Here is a 20,497-nt window from a genome sequence, read left to right on the forward strand (position 1 = left end):
CCCATTCTTATTTCTTATCAATAAAGTATAATCTCATCTTTTCAGAAATTGGTGTCAGGATAGCACAGTAATTCACTAACTGGACAATTTTCTGTGAACAATTCTGAGCTGGAGGGTAGCTGATAATGAGGAAACAGGTTAGTACAATGGTAATTCTTTAACACTTTTTTGCTCTGAAGCTTATTTCTTTGGGCTCTTGCAGCTGACAGGTTTGTAGTTGACCTCAGGGTCTGTGGTCAGCCCATACTTTCCCTAGAAAACAATGATTTGGGTGTAGATTTTTTTTTTTTTGGTTGAGCTTGCAATCAGAGTTATTATTATTACAAGCATACAACTATACTCTCAAAATTTACCTTTAAAATATTTCGTGCCTTGGCGTTGAAAAGCTAGCTTGTGGGAGGAGGGAGCATGGGCTTTGGAATGTACAAGGCTCTGAGAGGGATCCCCAGAACTGTCTGCACCCTGGTTCCTGCAGGGTGCACCCCTGAAGAAAAGCCCCAGGGAAGTTCTGGGTATTGTCCTCCAGCATACTGGGCTCTAGTCACAGACTGTCTGGCCCAGTGAATTAAATATCACTGGGAATGACCTTCCAGGTCCCATGAGCACTGCTTGTAGTGCCTCCCTCCAACTCCCTAAATTAAAAAGAACCCTTCTTCGCTGCCTCTCTCTTAAAGTTATTTCTTTCTTAAATATAACTTCTGTATTATCAAATAAAAAAAAGTCATCTATAATAAATATTTTAATTTCCTAAGTACACTTTTTTCTTCCTCCTACATCATTTTAGTTCAAACTTCACCATTAAATACAGAATTTTGTAAAGTTCACTGCTGATTATAATGTTGCCTCTTTGTTCTCATTTCACTATATATCTTGCAATATTTCAGAGAGTTGATCATGTGCTTTCTTGGTACATTTTCTTCTCTTGGGTCCCCTGCCACCTCAGTCTTTCGAATTTTCTCTCATCCACTTCCCGAAATCTATTGTTGCCTCCATTTCCTCTTGTGGGTAGCACTGTAGCACTGTCCTCCTGTTGTTCATCAATTTACTCGAGTGGGCACCAGTAACGTCTCACAACAAATTTGAGACTTGTTGTTACTGTTTTGGCATATCAAATACAACATGGGGAGCTTGCCAGGCTTTCCCGTGCAGGTGAGATACTCTTGGTATAGCTTTCTGGGCTCTCCAAGAGGGGTGGAGGAATCAAACCCGGGTCGGCTGCAGGCAAGGCAAATGCCCTACCCACTGTGCTATCGCTCCAGCCTCTCTTGTGGTATATACCTTTTGTGGGGATGTTAGAACAAATCACATTTGCTTTTCTTTGCACTCTGTCTGCCTTTCTGGGTAAGCCCATCCTGAAAACATTGTTTAGGTGGGGCTTCCTAACAGTGCGCATTTGTCGGTGGTCGTGGTGATGGAGGAGTATCATTCCGAGTCATACTTAGCCTGATGCTATAGGCCTGACAGTTCAGTGCTTGGGGATGTGGTGCTTTGGTATAGTAGTGCTGGGCATCTCCATGGCCATCCTTGTTCTGCTCAACCCGGGCTTGTGATACCAGAGATAAAACTCAGAATCACTTATATGCAAGGCATGTGCTCCAGCTCTCTGAGCTAGTTTGCTTTAAGCTCCAGGCTAAGAGCTTAAACTGTAATTTGTAAATGTGGATGATTTCAAGATAGATATCTGTACCTTTATTTATTTATTAATTTTAATTATTAATTGGTTTTGTGGCTATGTCAGAGGTACTCAGGGCTTACTCCTGATTCTCAGGAATCACTCCTGGTAGTGCTCAGAGAATCAAATGTGGTTTCAGGGATTAAACTTGTGTTGGCTATGTGCCTGGCAAGTGCCTTACCTGCTGTACTATTTCTCTAGCTTATGTACATTTATTGATTTATTTTTTTGGACCACATACAACAGTGTTTAGAGCTTACCCCTGGATCTCTACTCAGGTGTCACTCCTGGTAAGGCTTGGAGGACCATATGGGATGCTCTGGATTGAACCCAAGTTGGCCACATGCAAAGCAAATGTCTTACTGGTTACATTATCTTTCCAGCCCCCACATTCTTTATTACTTCAGTTCAGGACTCTTTTTTTTTGGGTCACACTCAGCGATGCACAGGGGTTATTTCTGGCTCATGCACTCAGGAATTACTCAGGGGACCATATGGGATGATGGGAATTGAACCCGGGTCGACCACATGCAAGGCAAAAGCCCTACCTGCTGTGCTATCGCTCCAGCCCCAGCGGGACTCTTTTTTCATCAAAGATGATCTCTTTGGCGTCTACATTTGTCCAAGAGGGACCTCAGTTCTAACTGCCTGAACCTCATCTCTGGCAGATGTGAGCCAGAACTTCTCTCTACACCTGTGTTGCTGCCATCTGCTCTATATGATCACACCCTTCCCCCTGCTCTACAGTGCTGGGCTTCTCATATGTCTCTGTACATTTATCCTCATACTCTATAAGCTTTCAGAGAAGACAGAGCAGTATTTTCAAAATGTAAACCAGATCCTTTGCTTGCCCTGGTCAAAACGATCTAGTAGTTCCCTGAGATACTCTTGTTATCAGGTCCAGGAAGAGCTGACTTCTGTGAGAGCCCCCAGTCTCCTCACATTCTCTGCTTCCCTGCTTGCCACATGGCCCCTGCTCATGCCCTGAAGACTGGTTTGCTGGTCTTCTTAAGCTTAACCCATAAAACTCTATGCTTTGTACTTGCAGTGTCCTCTTCTGGGATTCTCTTCCTCTAGATTTGTATATGAGCTGCTCCCTTATCACTGTTTTCAATTTTGTTGTTCCCTCTCTTGAGGAGAGGTCATTTTTCATATCACTCTATTCTGACTTTCATCACAGTATGGATCACTTCCTGATTCTCTCTCAAAAATTATTTTGCTTATCTGTTGTCCTGTGCCCTAGCTAGAAACAAAGCACTTTGATAAATATTCTTGTCCATCACTTTGTAGCTATTTGGGCACATAGAAATTTTTTGATACATATTTTGAATGAATAACTGATGCCCACCAACTTTTCCATATATTTGGTTTTGCCGAGACTTAAGACTTAGAATGAGGGAAGTGTTTGTCCTTTGAGACTTCAGCTCTGAGATGAGTCAGGACAGGAATGTGGAAGACTCTTCCAATAGGCAGATTCAATCTTAGATCAAGATACGACTGTGAGGTATGGGGTATACTAAAAAAATCTGAGCAAATGTGTCAATGATAATGGGGGTTCTCCAGGAGGCAAAGTCTAGAAAAAGATAGGTTCTTGATGCAAATATTGTCTTTGTCCTACTGCCACTGATTCAGGGATCTTTCATTTAACATGTTCTTACTGCATCATTGACAAGACCATTCCTACTATGAGATCAGACTATCGAGCTGAATTTGAGCAGATCAATCAGAGTCCTCCCTTATCAGAATTCATGTGCATGAAATAATCTTGTGATTATGTTGGTTTTCATGAAGCTGAATGTCTAAGATGTAAGGTGTACATGTCCAGCCTTGGGACAAGTACCACTCAGATGCTAAAACTGAGTCAGATTTGTCTTGCATGTGTTGACAAAAATCTGAGCTCTGAGCTTCCAAGTATAAGGTTTGCTATTGACCAGGGAACAAAGGGCCTTCTGGGAAATCTTCTGCTGACCATACAGGCAGACCATATCATTTTTCCATGTCACCCTTTAAATGTAATAATTTCACAAATGTGCTTTGAACCCTCTTCTGTACTACCTTCTTTCCTAGGACGTGAGATATAACTAGAAGTATTGATAAGGTTTATGCTTCCTTGGAATTTAGTACAGTGGAAAAGACAAAGTAAACAAATGAAGAGAACTTCAGAATAGTGATTTATGCTCTAAGAAAAAGTTTTAACTGGGTAATGTAGGCAGGAACTGGGATATTCAACGGTATTAGTTTTTTATGGTCAGAGATGGCCTCTTTGAGGAGGTGATTTTTGAATAAGAGTCCCAAGAAAGGAGTCATGTAAAAATCACTGGCAGGAGTTTTAGATTTTGGTTTCTAATGAGAATTTCAGAGTTTGGTTGAAGATGGGTAGGAAGTCTCAAAATGCATCTTTTTCTGAGCCTCACGAACAACTCTTTCCCACCTTCATATGCTATCTTAACCTTCAGTGTCACAGAATGTGACCGAATTTAAAATAGCTTTGAGAGTTTTATATTAGAATGAAGAAGCTAGAATGATCTCTGATCTAGGGCAAACATACACACAGAGGGAAGACCAGAGGGGAAAGATAGCTATACACAAGCCAGGAACAGGGGCCTCAGAAGAATCCAATTCTGATAATCCCTTGGTTTTAGAGATCTGATCTCCAGAACTGTGATAAAATACATTTCTATCACATGAGACTACAAATTCATGATACTTTGTTGTGGTGGCCCTAATAAAGTAAAGTACTATCAAAGATAGATTATTTGCAAGGAACAGTCTCAAAGCATCCAAAAATGGTCACTAGATGTCACAGGCAGTTTTGGCCAAGCCTTCATCCCTGGACTATGGTTGTGCCTTTGATGGTTCAGTCTTCCCTCCCTTCCCTGTGAGACCATAGTCTCATTCCTGCTGACAGGAAACATTTGGGAAGCAGCCACAAGCTTCGCTCACTTACATCCTTCCCAGGATTTGAACCACTGACTTTACTATTATGAACGAGTCAGATTATAGACAAGTGTTCTTACTTGCCTACCCAGACTGTCCATATATAATTAAATGTGAGTTACAATAATGATGATGATGATATGAGGTGCTCAAGGGCCTTTAGAATTTGAGGTCTATAAAAATATAACATTATTATTATTGTCATTACTATAATCAGGTTTAGATACCTGAATAAAAAGACCATTTATCACCAGCATAATACAAACGACCATAAAAATCCTTAAAAAATCTTTATTTTCCTCCTAGATATATGAGCATCAAGACATTATCATAGTAATTAAAGCATCTGAAAACTGTGTCCAGGATCTGCATGGAAGTGTATGCTGAATTTTTTCAGTGTGCATGTTCTCACTGGCTCCTATTAAATGGCTTATGAGAATGGGGCCTTCGGCTCTTTGTCTTGGAGACAAGGCACTGGAGACATTTGTTTTGGAAAAAGGAAATCGTCTATAAAATATAATCAGTCTATAATGGCATACTACCTGCAATGAGTAGGTTCCAGAAGCAGCAGAGCTCTGACTGTGCATATTCTACCTGGAGAGCTTGTTCTGTAAATAAGGAGAATTTTATTAGTTGAAAATGTAATAAAATTCTAAGCCAATTTTAAGGGTGTGTGTAACAATTGGGGCAGATCTTACATGTGGTCATAGATTATTTGGCAACTGTCTCCAAAGGGGCAAAGGGAATACCTAAAACCATATATATTTTTTCCTTTGCCTCCATGCCTCATTTTCATTTTTTCCATCAATTTAATTGATATAGGTTTTACTTTAAAGTGTTAAAACTAAAATATTCCAATCAGTATCACAAAATCCATGCCTTCTCAGGTTGGGGAAATTGAGGTAGGTGGTCTACCTAACTTAGTATAAAATAAAATTGCCCTTCTCTCCTCACTCCCTCCTTCTCTCTCCTTCTCTCATCTCCAGACTTCCCACACTTTGCTCATAAGCCAAAGATTAAACAGAATATAGCAGATTGTTGAGGAATCTTTTGGATCTTAAAGTGAGTCTGAGGAAGTGTGGTAATTTTGAAAATATCATAATTAATGTCTCTTTAGTGGTTTTGGTACCTGGGGAAGCTTATGGAGAGAGGGAAACAAGAAACACCAAATCAGTCTAAGTCACAGAGCTGCACTGAGAATCTAGTTAGAGAGACTACTTGGTGAAGATTCCTGGTTGAATGAACAAACCAGAGAGAGATATGGGAATTTACTCATTGCCAAACCTTGCTGAAAGTTCATTTCATTACTCTGATCTTTTCGTGTACCTATCTATAAAATAGGCTTAACAGGAGCAGAGAATTTGTGCTATTATGCAAACCAACAGCAAATGCTTCCTTTTGTCAGAATACTTCCCCAAAAGACCTGAAAACAAAGTAAATTAGCTGATTGAGAGAATAAAATTTTAACTGGTCAGTTAGCATTATAGAGAAACTTTAGCACTGTACTGCCCTGTCCTGTTGTTCATCGATTTGCCCGAGCAGGCACCAGTAAAGCCTCCATTGTGAGACTTGTTGTTACTCTTTTTTGCATATCGAATATGCCATGGGGAGCTAGCACAGCGAGTAGGGCATTTGCCTTGCACACAGCCGACCCAGGTTCTATTCCTCCATCCCTCTGGGACAGCCCGGAAAGCTACCAAGGGTATCCCACCACACAAAACTAAGAAACCAATCCAAATCTCTGTCCCTTTTCTTGAACACAACTTCTGCACTCCCCCAGATGACAAGCTGTGGGTAGTTAGGCCTGAGTCTCAGCTATGAAATCTGTTGAGTAACATATTGCCTGTAGGTCTAAACTATGCTTCCTGTTTCTTAGGTTTTCTATTCTCTGCTCTGCCCCTCTTGTCTCAGGAACACTGTCACTGTCACTGTTTTCCCATTGTTCATCAATTTTCTCGAGTGAGCCCAGTAACATTGTGAGACTTGTTACTGTGTTTAGCATATCGAATACATCACGGGTAGCTTGCCTGGCTTTCCCGTGCGGGCGAGATACTCTTGGTAGCTTGCTGAGCTCTTCGAGAGGGGCAGAGGAATCAAACTCAGATGGGCTGTGTCAGCCGCATGCAAAGCAAACGCCCTACCCGCTGTGCTATCGCTCCAGCCCCCCAGGAACGCATATACCCATTTTCTCGTCACTCCCTAACATTTAATTTGAATCTGACTTGGCACTTTATCCACATATTCTTCTCTTTACTATCTCTGTGCTCTTGTTCATGTTTTTTACTTTTCTTAATCTGTGTATGATTCCCTTTAGTCATTGATCTATTCACTCATTCATTCATGTCTTCAGTGCAAGGCTGATGTTATGCAGGTTCCTGTGGGATGGTTGGGGGAGGGGCTACCTTATTCGAGGTCACTTTCTGACTCTTACTACCTTTTCTGAAAGGGACAAGGTAGGAATTATATATTCATTGAACATCAATACAAGCCAATAAATGTTCCAGTGATATATCCCATATATCACTGTTTTCTGTTCCCCTTTGTTTCATTCAATGCATTTGAATTTCTGGCAAATGCCTTTCTGGCATTTCTGAGACTTCCCAAATTTTGCTGACTGAACATGGTGCTGATATCCATCCAACTAATAGAGTATCTTCTCATCCTGCTTCTCTTATGCCATTGGATATGCTTAGATTTCTGAGCTTTGTTGCCACTACTGTCGAATAATACTTTTTAGTAGATGTTTACCTCATTGCTGCCTCCTTTAGCAACTGTAGCTTTCTTGTGGTGCACATGCAATAGTATGTACACTGAAGCAAGAACCTAGGGAAATCATCTCTCAACACATTAACACATGATATGAGCAGGTAGTTGAGCTCATTGATTTTACTCACAGTCATTATTCTCCCTATGATAGACAAATGTCTGACTGAGGTTAATGGTTGAGACCATTATTGCCTCAATAATTAAGGCTGTTTTACTTGACCTCGTCTTTCTTTTGGTTAAAAAGTTTGAGTTCAGAAGCTGCTTCCCCACCTGTTTACCAGATATCTGCAAACACATCTAATTCCCAACACTGGACTCAATCCAGAACTCTTTGTTACTTTATGTCCCAAGTGTTATGCGAAAGAAGAGAAATGTTTCCTGTGCGAGTATAGGGAAACATCAGTAAGGAGGCAATAGAGGAGGTTTAGAAGAATGAATCATTACATGTTAAATTTGTGGAAAATCAACTCAAGCAGGAAAAGCAGTAAGCTGGAAGCTGCTATGATCCTGTGAGCATCAGATAGAGAATCCCATAACTAGGGCAGGGAATGTTATTTAGAGAAGGAGAGGAAATGGTGCAGGGAGATTAGATCTCAACCTGATGGCAAAAGGTCTTATAGCCTAATGCAAAGCCCCTTTGTAGGTGTGCACTTCATTATATTTCAATTAATAAAGTTTTGCTGAATTAGCCCTAGCCAAACAGAACGTTCAAACTCAGTATATCAGGATCCTTTATTATGGATTCACCACAAGTATCTCACCATTCTACAAGAAAGTGATCATCAACTTAAAGAGAGGGATTTGACAGGGTGATACCATTTCACTGAACCTCTTTAGTGCCCTTGAGAACGTCATGTGACAACTGGAATGGGAAGGAATGGGAGTGAAGATAGATGGTCGGCAACTACACCACCTCTGCTTTGCTGATGACATCATTCTTTTTTTTTTTTTTTTTTTTTCTGTTCAGTGAAAATTTTAATGTTGCAAGCATAAGTGCTGACCACGTAAAGCATCTCCAAAAACAACTAAAATTAGTGCAGGATAATGATCATATATTTCTACTATAATGATAAACATTGCTCTGAAATTTTTTTATTAAATTGATTATATTTAGATAGATTTCAAACTAACATAAAATAATTCTGGTTCAAATCAACTAAATAATTATAAATTATAATAATTCTTTAGCAATCTATTTTTAAAATTTTACATTCAGACAATACATATATTTCTTTTTTTTTTTCTCACCCTTTTGTAAAAGCTTTTATTTTTTTTTTTCCCCTTTATTTTATTTTATTTTTTTTAAAGTTGTAGATTTACAATTTTTTGTGCTTTGGTTTCAATTATACAATGATCAGATACCCATCCCTCCACCAGTGCCCATTTTCCACCACCATGGATAATATCCCTCCCACCCCCATCCCCCCATCCCCCCGTCTCTGTGGCAGGGCAATCCCCTGTGTTCTCTCTCTCCTTTCGGGTGTTGTGGTCTGCAAAAGAGGCATTGAGTGGCAAACATGTTCAGTCCATAGTCTACTTTCGACATGCATCTCCCCTCCTGGGAGGATCCTCCAAACATCCTTTATTTGGTGCTCCCTTCTCTATCTGAATAGCCCTTTCCTCTAGGATACCCGGCTGGCCTCTAAGTTATGGAGTAATCCTCCTGGTGCTGATCTCAGCTATTCTTGGGTATTAATCTCATACTTTGTTACTTTATATCCCCCAGATGAATGCAATCTTTCTATGTCTATCCCTCTCTTTCTGACTCATTTCGCTTAGCATGATACTTTCCATATTGTACCACTTGTATGTAAATTTCATGACTTCATCTTTTCTAAGAGCTACATAGTACTCCATTGTGTAGATGTACCAAAGTTTCTTTAACCAGTCATCTGTTCTTGGGCATTCAGGTTTCTTCCAGTTTCTGGCTATTGTAAAGAGGGCTGCAATGAACAAACAAGTGCAGATGTCACTTCGACTATACATTTTTGCCTCTCTGGGATATATTCCCAGGAGTGGTATTGCTGGGTCAAATGGGAGCTCAATTTCTAATTTTTTGAGAATCGTCCATACTGTTTTCCAGAAGGGCTGAACCAGTCGACATTCCCACCAACAGTGAAGGAGTGTCCCTTTCTCGCCACATCCACGCCAGCATCGGTTGCTTTTGTTCTTTTGAATTTGGGCCAGTCTCTGAGGTGTGAGATGGTATCTCATTGTGGTTTTGATCTGCATCTCCCTGATGATTAATGATGTAGAGCATTTTCTCATGTGCTTTTTTGCCATTCGGATTTCTTCTTTGAGAAAGTTTCTGTTCATTTCATTGCCCCATTTTTGGATGGGGTTGGATGTTTTCTTCTTGTGGAGTTTAACCAGTATTTTGTATATCCTGGATATCAACCCCTTGTCAGATGTGTATTCGGTGAATATCCTTTCCCATTCTGTAGACTGTCTTTGTATTTTGGTCACTGTTTCTTTGGAGGTGCAGAAGCTTCTTAGTTTAAGATAGTCCCATTTATCTATCTCTGTTTTCACTTGCTCGGCCAGTGGCGTGGCATCTTTGAAGATACCATTAGCTTCAATGTCATGGAGGGTTTTGCCAACTTTATCTTCAATGTACCTTATGGTTTCTGGTCTGATGTTGAGGTCTTTAATCCATTTTGATCTTACTTTTGTACATGGTGTTAGGCAGAGTTCTGAGCCTATTTTTTTGCATGTAGCCGTCCAGTGATGCCAACACAATTTATTAAAGAGGCTTTCCTTACTCCACTTCACATTACTTGCACCTTTATCAAAGATTAGATGAGCATATGATTGAGGACAGATGTCAGTGTATTCAATCCTGTTCCATTGGTCTGCAGTTCTGCCTTTGTTCCAGTACCATGCTGTTTTAATTATTACTGCTTTGTAGTACAATTTGACGTTCGGGAGGTTGATTCCTCCCATTTTCTTTTTCCCAAGAATTGCTTTAGCTATTCGCGGGGGCTTATTGTTCCATATAAATTTCAAGAGTGTTTGCTCCATTTCTTTGAAGAATGTCATGGGTATCCTTATAGGGATTGCATTGAATTTATACAATGCTTTCGGTAGTATTGCCATTTTGACAATGTTAAGTCTCCCGACCCATGAGCAGGGGATATCTTTCCATTTCCTCATGTCCTCTTTTATTTCCTGAAGTAGCGTTTTGTAGTTTTCTTTGTACAGGTCCTTTACTTCCTTAGTTAAGCTGATTCCTAGGTAGTTGATTTTCTGGGGCACAATTGTGAATGGGATTGTTTTTTTCATGTTGCTTTCTTCTCTCTCACTGTTTGCGTATAGGAAAGCCATGGACTTTTGGGTATTGATTTTATAACCTGCAACTTTACTATACGAGTCTATTGTTTCTAAGAGTTTTTTGGTGGAAGTTATTGGGTTCTCTAAGTAGAGTATCATATCATCTGCGAATAGTGAGAGCTTGATTTCTTCCTTTCCTACCTGAATGCCCTTAATATCTTTTTCCTGCCTAATCGCTATTGCAAGTACTTCCAGTACTATATTGAACAGCAGTGGAGAGAGTGGGCATCCCTGTCTCGTCCCTGATCTTAGAGGGAAGGCTCTCAGTTTTTCCCCATTGAGGATGATGCTTGCTGTAGGCTTGTGGTAGATGGCTTTAATTATGTTGAGGAAGGTCCCCTCTATACCCATTTTGGCTAGGGTTTTCATCATAAAGGGGTGCTGGATCTTATCAAATGCTTTCTCTGCATCTATTGATATGATCATATGCTTTTTATCTTTTCTTTTGTTGATATGGTGGATTATGTTGATTGATTTCCGAATGTTGAACCATCCTTGCATCCCTGGGATGAATCCTACTTGGTCATGGTGTATGATCTTTTTGATGAGTAGTTGGATTCTATTTGCTAGTAGTTTGTTGAGGATCTTTGCATCTGTGTTCATCAGGGATATCGGCCTGTAATTCTCTTTCTTTGTGGTATCTCTGTCTGCTTTTGGTATCAGTGTGATATTTGCTTCGTAGAAACTGTTTGGAAGTGTTTTTGATATTTCAATTTCGTGGAAAAGCTTAAAGAGTATTGGGAGTAAGTCCTCTTTAAAGATTTGGAAGAATTCACTAGTGAATCCATCCGGGCCAGGACTTTTGTGCTTGGGGAGACTTTTTATTACCATTTCAATTTCCTTGATGGTGATAGGTCTGTTCAGGTATTCCAGGTCTTCTTGGTTCAGCCTTGGGAGTCTGTAGGAGTCAAGGAATTTATCCATTTCCTCGAGGTTTTGATGTTCCGTGGCATAAAGCTTCTCAAAGTACTCCCTGAGGATCCTCTGAATTTCTGTGGTTTCTGTTGTAATGACCCCCTTTTCATTTCTGATTCGGTTTATTAGGGTTTTCTCTCTCCCTTTCTTTGTGAGTTTTGCTAGAGGCTTATCGATCTTGTTAATTTTCTCAAAGAACCAGCTCTTGGTTTCATTGATCTTTCGTATTGTTTTTTGGGTTTCCATCTCGTTAATCTCTGCTCTGAGTTTTATTATTTCCTTTCTCCTGTTCGGATTGTGCTCCTTTTTTTGGTCCTTCTCCAAGCTCTTAAGCTGTGAGGTTAGGTTACTTATGTGTGCTCGCTCCTCCTTCCTGAGGAATGCTTGTAGAGCTATAAACTTTCCTCTTAACACAGCCTTTGCTGTGTCCCATAAGTTTTGGTAACTCGTGTTCTCATTTTCATTCGTTTCTAGGAATCTTTTGATTTCCTCTTTGATTTCCTGTCTAATCCACTTGTTGTTCAATAGTGCACTGTTTAATTTCCAGGTGTTTGATTTAGTTTTCTGTTTTTGTGTGTGATTTACTTCTAATTTCAGCGCATTATGGTCTGAGAAGATTGTTGATACAATCTCTACCTTCTTAATTTTATGGAGGCATGTTTTGTGGCTCAGCATGTGGTCTATCTTGGAGAATGTTCCATGTACGCTTGAGAAGAATGTGTATTCAGCTTTTTGTGGATGAAGTGTCCTGTATATATCTACTAAGTCCCTTTCTTCCATTGTTTCCCTCAAATGAAGTATGTCCTTGCTAAGCTTGAGTCTGGTTGATCTATCAAGAGGTGACAAAGCAGTGTTGAAGTCTCCCACTAGTATTGTGTTGTTATTGATGTCTTTTTCCAAATCTATGAGTAGTTGTTTTAAGTACTTTGCTGGTCTCTCATTAGGTGCATATACATTTATTATTGTAAGTTCTTCCTGTTGTACAGATCCTCTGATCAATAAGTAATGGCCTTCACTGTCTCTTATGACCTTCCTCACTCTGAAATCAATGTGGTCTGATATAAGGATGGCTACCCCAGCTTTTTTATGGGAGCTGTTTGCCTGTAGGATTGTTTTCCAGCCTTTGACTCTGAGTCTGTGTTTGCTTTGACTATTGAGATGCGTTTCTTGCAGGCAGCAGAATGTTGGGTTCAATTTTCTAATCCATCCTGCCACTCTATGTCTTTTAATTGGTGTGTTTAGCCCATTGACATTGAGAGAGATTATTGTTATGGGATTTTGTCCCATTGTTATGTTAAAATTGGGTGTATTTGAGGGGCCTTTCTTGCCTTAAAGTAGCCCATTTAGTTGTTCTTGTAACCATGGTTTTGAGTCTATGAAGTTCCTGAGCTGTTGTTTGTCTGTGAAACTGTGTGTTGTTCCTTCTATTATGAATGAGAGTCTTGCTGGGAAAAGTATTTTGGGGGAGGCATTTATTTCATTGAGTTTTTTTACTATGTCCCACCACTGTTTTCGGGCCATGAGGGTTTCATCAGAAAAATCAGCTGTGAATTTTAAGGATGCTCCTTTGTAAGAGATTTCTTTCTTCGATCTTGCTGCTTTCAGAATTTTGTCTCTGTCTAAGGTTTTGGTCATTTTGATCAGAATGTGTCTTGGGGTATTTTTATTCGGATTTCTTCTAGCTGGTACCCTTCGGGCCTCCTGAATGTGGTCACAAGTTTTCTTCAGCTCTGGAAATGTTGTAGCAATGATGTCTTTGACAGTTTCTTCTTCATCGAGGTTTTCTTCCTGTCCCTCTGGGACTCCAATAATTCTTATGTTACCCCTCTTGGCTTCATCACGATCTTCTCTTGCCATCTGTTCCCGAATTGTGAGTCTCTTTTCTATTTTCTGCTCTTTTCGGGAGAGTCTCTGAACTTCATCTTCGAGCTCACTGATTCTGTTCTCAGCCGCTGTTACTCTGCTGCTGAGGCCTTCCACTGAGCTTTTCAATTCGCCTACGAGATTTTTCAGGTCTGACATTTCTGATTGCATTTTCCTCATTTCTGCCTTCAGATCCTCTTGTCTTCTATTGGCATTGCTTTCCATTGTTTCTTTTAATTCCCTAAGCATCCTAAGTAGCTCCCTTCTGAATTCCTTGTCAGAGAGGTTGTCTAACACTACAGTACTGTTGGTGTCATCTGGGCTAGACTCTTCAATATGAATGTTTGGTGGGCTTTTGCGTTGCTTTACCATTGTGAGAGGTGTGGTTTAGTCCTTCACGTTCAGTGTTACTATTCTGCTTGATATGCAGTGTGAGTTAGGATAGGCTTATGAGTTATTGGCAACTGTATTTCTAGTGGCTGAGCTAAAATAGAGAAGTTTCCATCTAAGAAGTTAGCTTATGGTTCCTATGGCATACGTAGTGGGAAAATATTTCGCGGCCGCGTTAGTGGCCGCGGCTCCGGAAAGAGTCCCTGGCACTGGGCGAGGAGTTGGGAATGTCTCCTGTTTGGAATTGGAGCCGTTCAGCTTTGTTGCCCAGAGCTGGGCCTCTGTGCCCGTCCCACGTGGCTCAGGGGTTGAAAACCGGCTGTCTCGGGGCTGTTTCTAGCTGCGCGTGCCCAGAGAGGAACCCAGGCCCTTGGGGGCGGGCTGTACCTGTTGGAATTGGAGCCGTTCAGCTTTGTTGCCCAGAGCTGGGCCTCTGTGCCCGTCCCACGCGGCTCAGGGGTTGAAAACCGGCTGTCTCGGGGCTGTTTCTAGCTGCGCGTGCCCAGAGAGGAACCCAGGCCCTTGGGGGCGGGCTGTACCTGTTGGAATTGGAGCCGTTCAGCTTTGTTGCCCAGAGCTGGGCCTCTGTGCCCGTCCCACGCGGATCAGGGGTTGAAAACCGGCTGTCTCGGGGCTGTTTCTAGCTGCGCGTGCCCAGAGAGGAACCCAGGCCCTTGGGGGCGGGCTGTACCTGTTGGAATTGGAGCCGTTCAGCTTTGTTGCCCAGAGCTGGGCCTCTGTGCCCGTCCCACGTGGCTCAGGGGTTGAAAACCGGCTGTCTCGGGGCTGTTTCTAGCTGCGCGTGCCCAGAGAGGAACCCAGGCCCTTGGGGGCGGGCTGTACCTGTTGGAATTGGAGCCGTTCAGCTTTGTTGCCCAGAGCTGGGCCTCTGTGCCCGTCCCACGCGGCTCAGGGGTTGAAAACCGGCTGTCTCGGGGCTGTTTCTAGCTGCGCGTGCCCAGAGAGGAACCCAGGCCCTTGGGGGCGGGCTGTACCTGTTGGAATTGGAGCCGTTCAGCTTTGTTGCCCAGAGCTGGGCCTCTGTGCCCGTCCCACGCGGATCAGGGGTTGAAAACCGGCTGTCTCGGGGCTGTTTCTAGCTGCGCGTGCCCAGAGAGGAACCCAGGCCCTTGGGGGCGGGCTGTACCTGTTGGAATTGGAGCCGTTCAGCTTTGTTGCCCAGCGCTGGGCCTCTGTGCCCGTCCCACGCGGATCAGGGGTTGAAAACCGGCTGTCTCGGGGCTGTTTCTAGCTGCGCGTGCCCAGAGAGGAACCCAGGCCCTTGGGGGCGGGCTGTACCTGTTGGAATTGGAGCCGTTCAGCTTTGTTGCCCAGAGCTGGGCCTCTGTGCCCGTCCCACGCGGCTCAGGGGTTGAAAACCGGCTGTCTCGGGGCTGTTTCTAGCTGCGCGTGCCCAGAGAGGAACCCAGGCCCTTGGGGGCGGGCTGTACCTGTTGGAATTGGAGCCGTTCAGCTTTGTTGCCCAGAGCTGGGCCTCTGTGCCCGTCCCACGCGGATCAGGGGTTGAAAACCGGCTGTCTCGGGGCTGTTTCTAGCTGCGCGTGCCCAGAGAGGAACCCAGGCCCTTGGGGGCGGGCTGTACCTGTTGGAATTGGAGCCGTTCAGCTTTGTTGCCCAGCGCTGGGCCTCTGTGCCCGTCCCACGCGGATCAGGGGTTGAAAACCGGCTGTCTCGGGGCTGTTTCTAGCTGCGCGTGCCCAGAGAGGAACCCAGGCCCTTGGGGGCGGGCTGTACCTGTTGGAATTGGAGCCGTTCAGCTTTGTTGCCCAGAGCTGGGCCTCTGTGCCCGTCCCACGCGGCTCAGGGGTTGAAAACCGGCTGTCTCGGGGCTGTTTCTAGCTGCGCGTGCCCAGAGAGGAACCCAGGCCCTTGGGGGCGGGCTGTACCTGTTGGAATTGGAGCCGTTCAGCTTTGTTGCCCAGAGCTGGGCCTCTGTGCCCGTCCCACGCGGCTCAGGGGTTGAAAACCGGCTGTCTCGGGGCTGTTTCTAGCTGCGCGTGCCCAGAGAGGAACCCAGGCCCTTGGGGGCGGGCTGTACCTGTTGGAATTGGAGCCGTTCAGCTTTGTTGCCCAGAGCTGGGCCTCTGTGCCCGTCCCACGCGGATCAGGGGTTGAAAACCGGCTGTCTCGGGGCTGTTTCGACATCATTCTTAATCACTTATCACTTAACTTTCCCTATCGGACATCATTCTAATAATACCAAATATCAGCCAAGCAGCACAAATGCTGGCCAACTTCGATCTTGAGTGTGGAAAGGTTGGACTGCAGCTGAATCTCACAAAGACAATGTTCATGAGAAACAGACTCGTTCCTGATGTTCCATTTGCTCTCAACGGAATGAACATCTCCGAATGAAGCAGTTATGTGTACTTAGGTCCAGAACTCAACATGACGAACAACCTGGCACCTGAACTGCTCAGGAGGAAGAGAGCAGTGTGGAACGCCTTCAAGAGCATTGAAGAGTGGTTAAGAAGATGAAGAACCTCTGGCTCCGAGCACATCTTTTTGACTCCACTGTTCTTCCTGCACTAACGTATGCCTCAGAGACCTGGGCCCTACGAAAACAAGATGAGAACGCTCTTTCGGTATCCCAAGGAGAAATTGAAAGAGCTATGCTTAGAATATCACGTTTCACTCAAGTGAGAGAAGGAATCTGGAGTTCCGACCTCCACCGAAGATCAAGAATCAGGGACACTGTCTTCTTTGCCAAGGTGTTGAAAATCAGATGTGCCGGACACTTAATGCGATTTAGAGACAACTGCTGTACTAGAGCTGTTACCGACTAGGTTCCACAGGACATCAAAAGAATGCATGGCCCTAGGTGAAAAGGAAGCTCAGATAGAGAAGAGAGCACCAAATAAAGGGTGTTATGAGGACCCTCCCAGGGTGGGAGAAGCATGCTAAAAGTAGTCTATAGACCAAACATGATCGCCACTCAATGCCTCTCTTGCAAAACACAGTACCCAAGAGAAGAGAGAGAGAACAAGGGGTAATACCCTGCCACAGAGGCAGGATGGGACGGGGGTGATGGGGGGTGGGGGGATGCTGGGACCTGTGGTGATGGATGACGGGCACTGGTGGAGGGATGGGCACTTGATCATGGTATAACTGAAACCCAAGCACAAAATTTGTAAGTCTATAACTGTACCTCATGGTGTTTCACTAATAAAAAAAGAAAAAAAAAGAATGCATGGCCACCAACCTACAAGATGGTCAGACTTCTTCATCAAAACCCTGAACAAATGGTTTGAGGCTCTTTGTATTTCTGGAATGAGCAGATGCCATTGGGCTACACTAGCATGTGACAGGGAAAATGGAGACATTACTGGTGCCCTCTTGAGCTAATCGTTGAGCAATGGGATGACAAGTGATACAAGTGATTGCTGAAATTTATTAAAATTTATTATGTTAATTTATATTTTAGTTTGGGGACCACACAGAGAGGTGCTTAGGGGTTACTCCTGATTCTGTTCTCAGGGGTCAATACTGGTTGTTCTTGGGAAACGTGTTGTTTCTGGAGATCAAACCTAAGCTTCTTGCATGCAAAGCATAAACTCAGTCCATTTAAGTGTCTCTGAGATCCTATTTGTTGAATTTAAAATGCAAGACTATGTGACATGTTTCAGATTGTATTTAATGTATATTTATTGTTATTGAAGGAACTTTGTATAAGTCCATTACCTTCACTATATTTATTTCAATATGTATGTTTATTATTCAGAATAACTTTATTTAATAACTTATAAGTGAAATGCTACTTGTGTACTTAGGTTTTCTAATGAATATAAGATCATCTCAATTCTTAGATTTAAAAATTTTATGGAGGATAAAATGTCAAAATCAAAGATGTAGTATTTTTGTGTAGCACAGTAGTACTGTAGCACTGTCATCCCATTGTTCATTGATTTGCTCGAGCAGGTATCAGTAAAGTCTCCATTCATTCCTGTCATGTGCTAGTGTAGCCCAATGGCGTCTGCTCACTCCAGGAACATGAAGTGAGACTTGTTACTGATTTTGGCATATCGAATATGCCACGGGTAGCTTGCCAGGCTCTGTCATGTGGGTGGGATACTCTTGGTAGCTTACCAGGCTCTCCCAGAGGGACGGAGAAATTAAACCTGGGTCAGCTGTGTGCAAGGCAAACGTCCTACCCGCTGTGCTATCTATCCAGCCCCATTTTTGTGTAAATTGAGTAAATTCTGAGTTCTTTCAGGAGGCATGGAGTGATAGCACAGTGGTAGCGGTAGGGTGTTTGCCTTACAAGCAGTCAACATGGCCGGACCGAGTTCAATTTTTCCGCCCCTCTTGGAGAAGCCCGGCAAGCTACCAAGAGTATCTCGCCCGCACGGTAGAGCCTGACAAGCTACCCGTGATGTATTCGATATGCCAAACACAGTAACAACAAGTCTCATGATGGAGATGTTACTGGGCCCGCTCGAGCAAATTGATGAACAATGGAAGCACCGTGACTGTGACCTTCAGGAGGCATGACAAAGAAGACTTTTAAGTTTTTATCTTGAGCATGTCCATGCATTTGAAATCTCAGATCATGTTAAGGGAAATAGACCCCTTCATCCTGTGGTATAGTTCAGATAATGAACATCTGTTAAGTGTTCCACATTGAAGGTTAGGAGACAGGCCCTCTACTTCTTTTGTCCTCCCACCTGGGCCAGCTAAATACCTGTTTGGTCCTTAGGAATGACTTATTGAAGCAGCAAAGATGGTACAAAACATGACCTTGAATACTGGGAAATGATAGGGGTTGGGACTCATCTAATCCCGAATATGAATCTTTTTTCTGTGTTGACTATTAAATAAAAGACTCTTTCAATTGCTGTACTAAGAAGTAGATGTAATAATATCTAATATATAGAGCTAATGGGGAAGTTTAATAGGATTATATTAGGCATATGGTAAACATAAACTTTAAATACAAATGAGGGCCAAAGTAATTTACAGCAGATAGGGAGCTTGCCTTATACATGGTCAATCCTGGGTTCTATCTCTGGCACAGAGTATAGTCCTATAACTCTGCCAGAAGTGATCTTTGAGCACAGAGCCAGAAGTAAGCTCTGAACCTAGCTGGGTGTGGCCACAAACCCCCTTCTCCCCCCAACCAATAAGAAAAGTAGAATCCAAAAGTATAACAGGCTAATAATAGTTCTGCATTTTTTAAAAACTCAAAATATATTATCTGTGTCTATAAGATAAACTCTTGCTATTTTGATTTATTAAGAACTCAATTTTGTTTCCATATGTTACATAAGAAAATTCCTTTTTTGATTTTTCTCTACCATATTGAATAGTACCATTAAACTCCATCAAGCCCCTGTGTCCAAGTTGTGGATATATGGTTTCAACCAGTAAAGGCACATTTTTGTATTTATTTTGGAAAAGCTTACCTGAAGCTCAGAAAGAGAGAAGTCACTTGATCACTTGGCATCCCATTACTCATTGATTTGCTCAAGTGGGTGCCAGTAACGTCTCCATTTGTCCCTGTCAAGTGTTAGTGTAGCCAAATGGCATCTTCTTGCTCCAGGAACACAAAGAGCCTCAAACCATTTGTTCAGGGTCTTGATGAGGAAGTCTGACCATCTCATAGGTGGGCAGCCATACGCTCTTTTGAAGTCCTGTGGAATCCAATCGGTAACAGTTCTAGCCCAGCTATCATCTCGAAATCATATTACGTGTCCAGCACATCTTATTTCCAATGCCTTGGCAAATGAGACAGCATAAACAGAGGTCAAAATTCCAGATTTCTTCTTTCATTTGAGTGAAGCATGATACTCCAAGCATAACTCTTTCGATTCCTCTTTGGGATACCCGAATAGCATTCTCATCCTGTTTTCGTAGGACCCAGGTCTCTGAGGCGTGTGTTAATGCAGGAAGAATGGTGGAGTTCAAGAGATGTGCTTGGGGCCATAGGTATTTCATCCTCTTAGATATTTCTTTGGCACTCTTGAAGGCGTTCCACACTGCTCTCTTCCTCCTGTGCAACTCAAGTGGCAGGTCATTCGTAATATTGAGTTATCGACTTAGGTATACATAATTGCTGCATTCGGAGATGTTTGTTCCATTAAGAGAAAATGGAACATCAGGAACAAGTCCGTTTTTCATGAACATTGTCTTCCTGAGATTCATCTGCAGTCTGATCTTTCCACTCATGGTAGAAGTCAGCTAGCATTTGTGCCGCTTGGCTAATGTTTGGTGTTATTAGAATGATGTCATCAGCGAAGTAGAGGTGCTATAGTCACCAACCATCTATCTTCGCTCCCATTCCTTCCCATTCCAGTCATAGCATGATGTTCTTGAGGGTGGCTTTGAAGCGTTTCGGTGAAATGGTATCATCCTGCTAAAACCCTCTCTTGATGTCAATGATCACTTCTGTGTAGAATGTTGAGATCCTGGTGGTGAATCCATAATACAGCTCACGGAGGATCCTGATGTACTGAGTTTGAACACCCTATTTGGGCTTCGATGACTGCTTCAGTCTCAACAGAATCAAAGGCCTTTAAATCAATGAATTTTAGACAGAGCGGCATCTTGAACTCCCGAGAAACCAAAATGAGCTTGGTTATCGTGTGGATCTGGTCAATCTTGCTG

Source organism: Sorex fumeus, unplaced genomic scaffold (genome assembly GCF_029834395.1).
Source record: "Sorex fumeus unplaced genomic scaffold, SorFum_2.1 ptg000006l, whole genome shotgun sequence".
Classification (NCBI taxonomy): Eukaryota; Metazoa; Chordata; class Mammalia; order Eulipotyphla; family Soricidae; genus Sorex; species Sorex fumeus.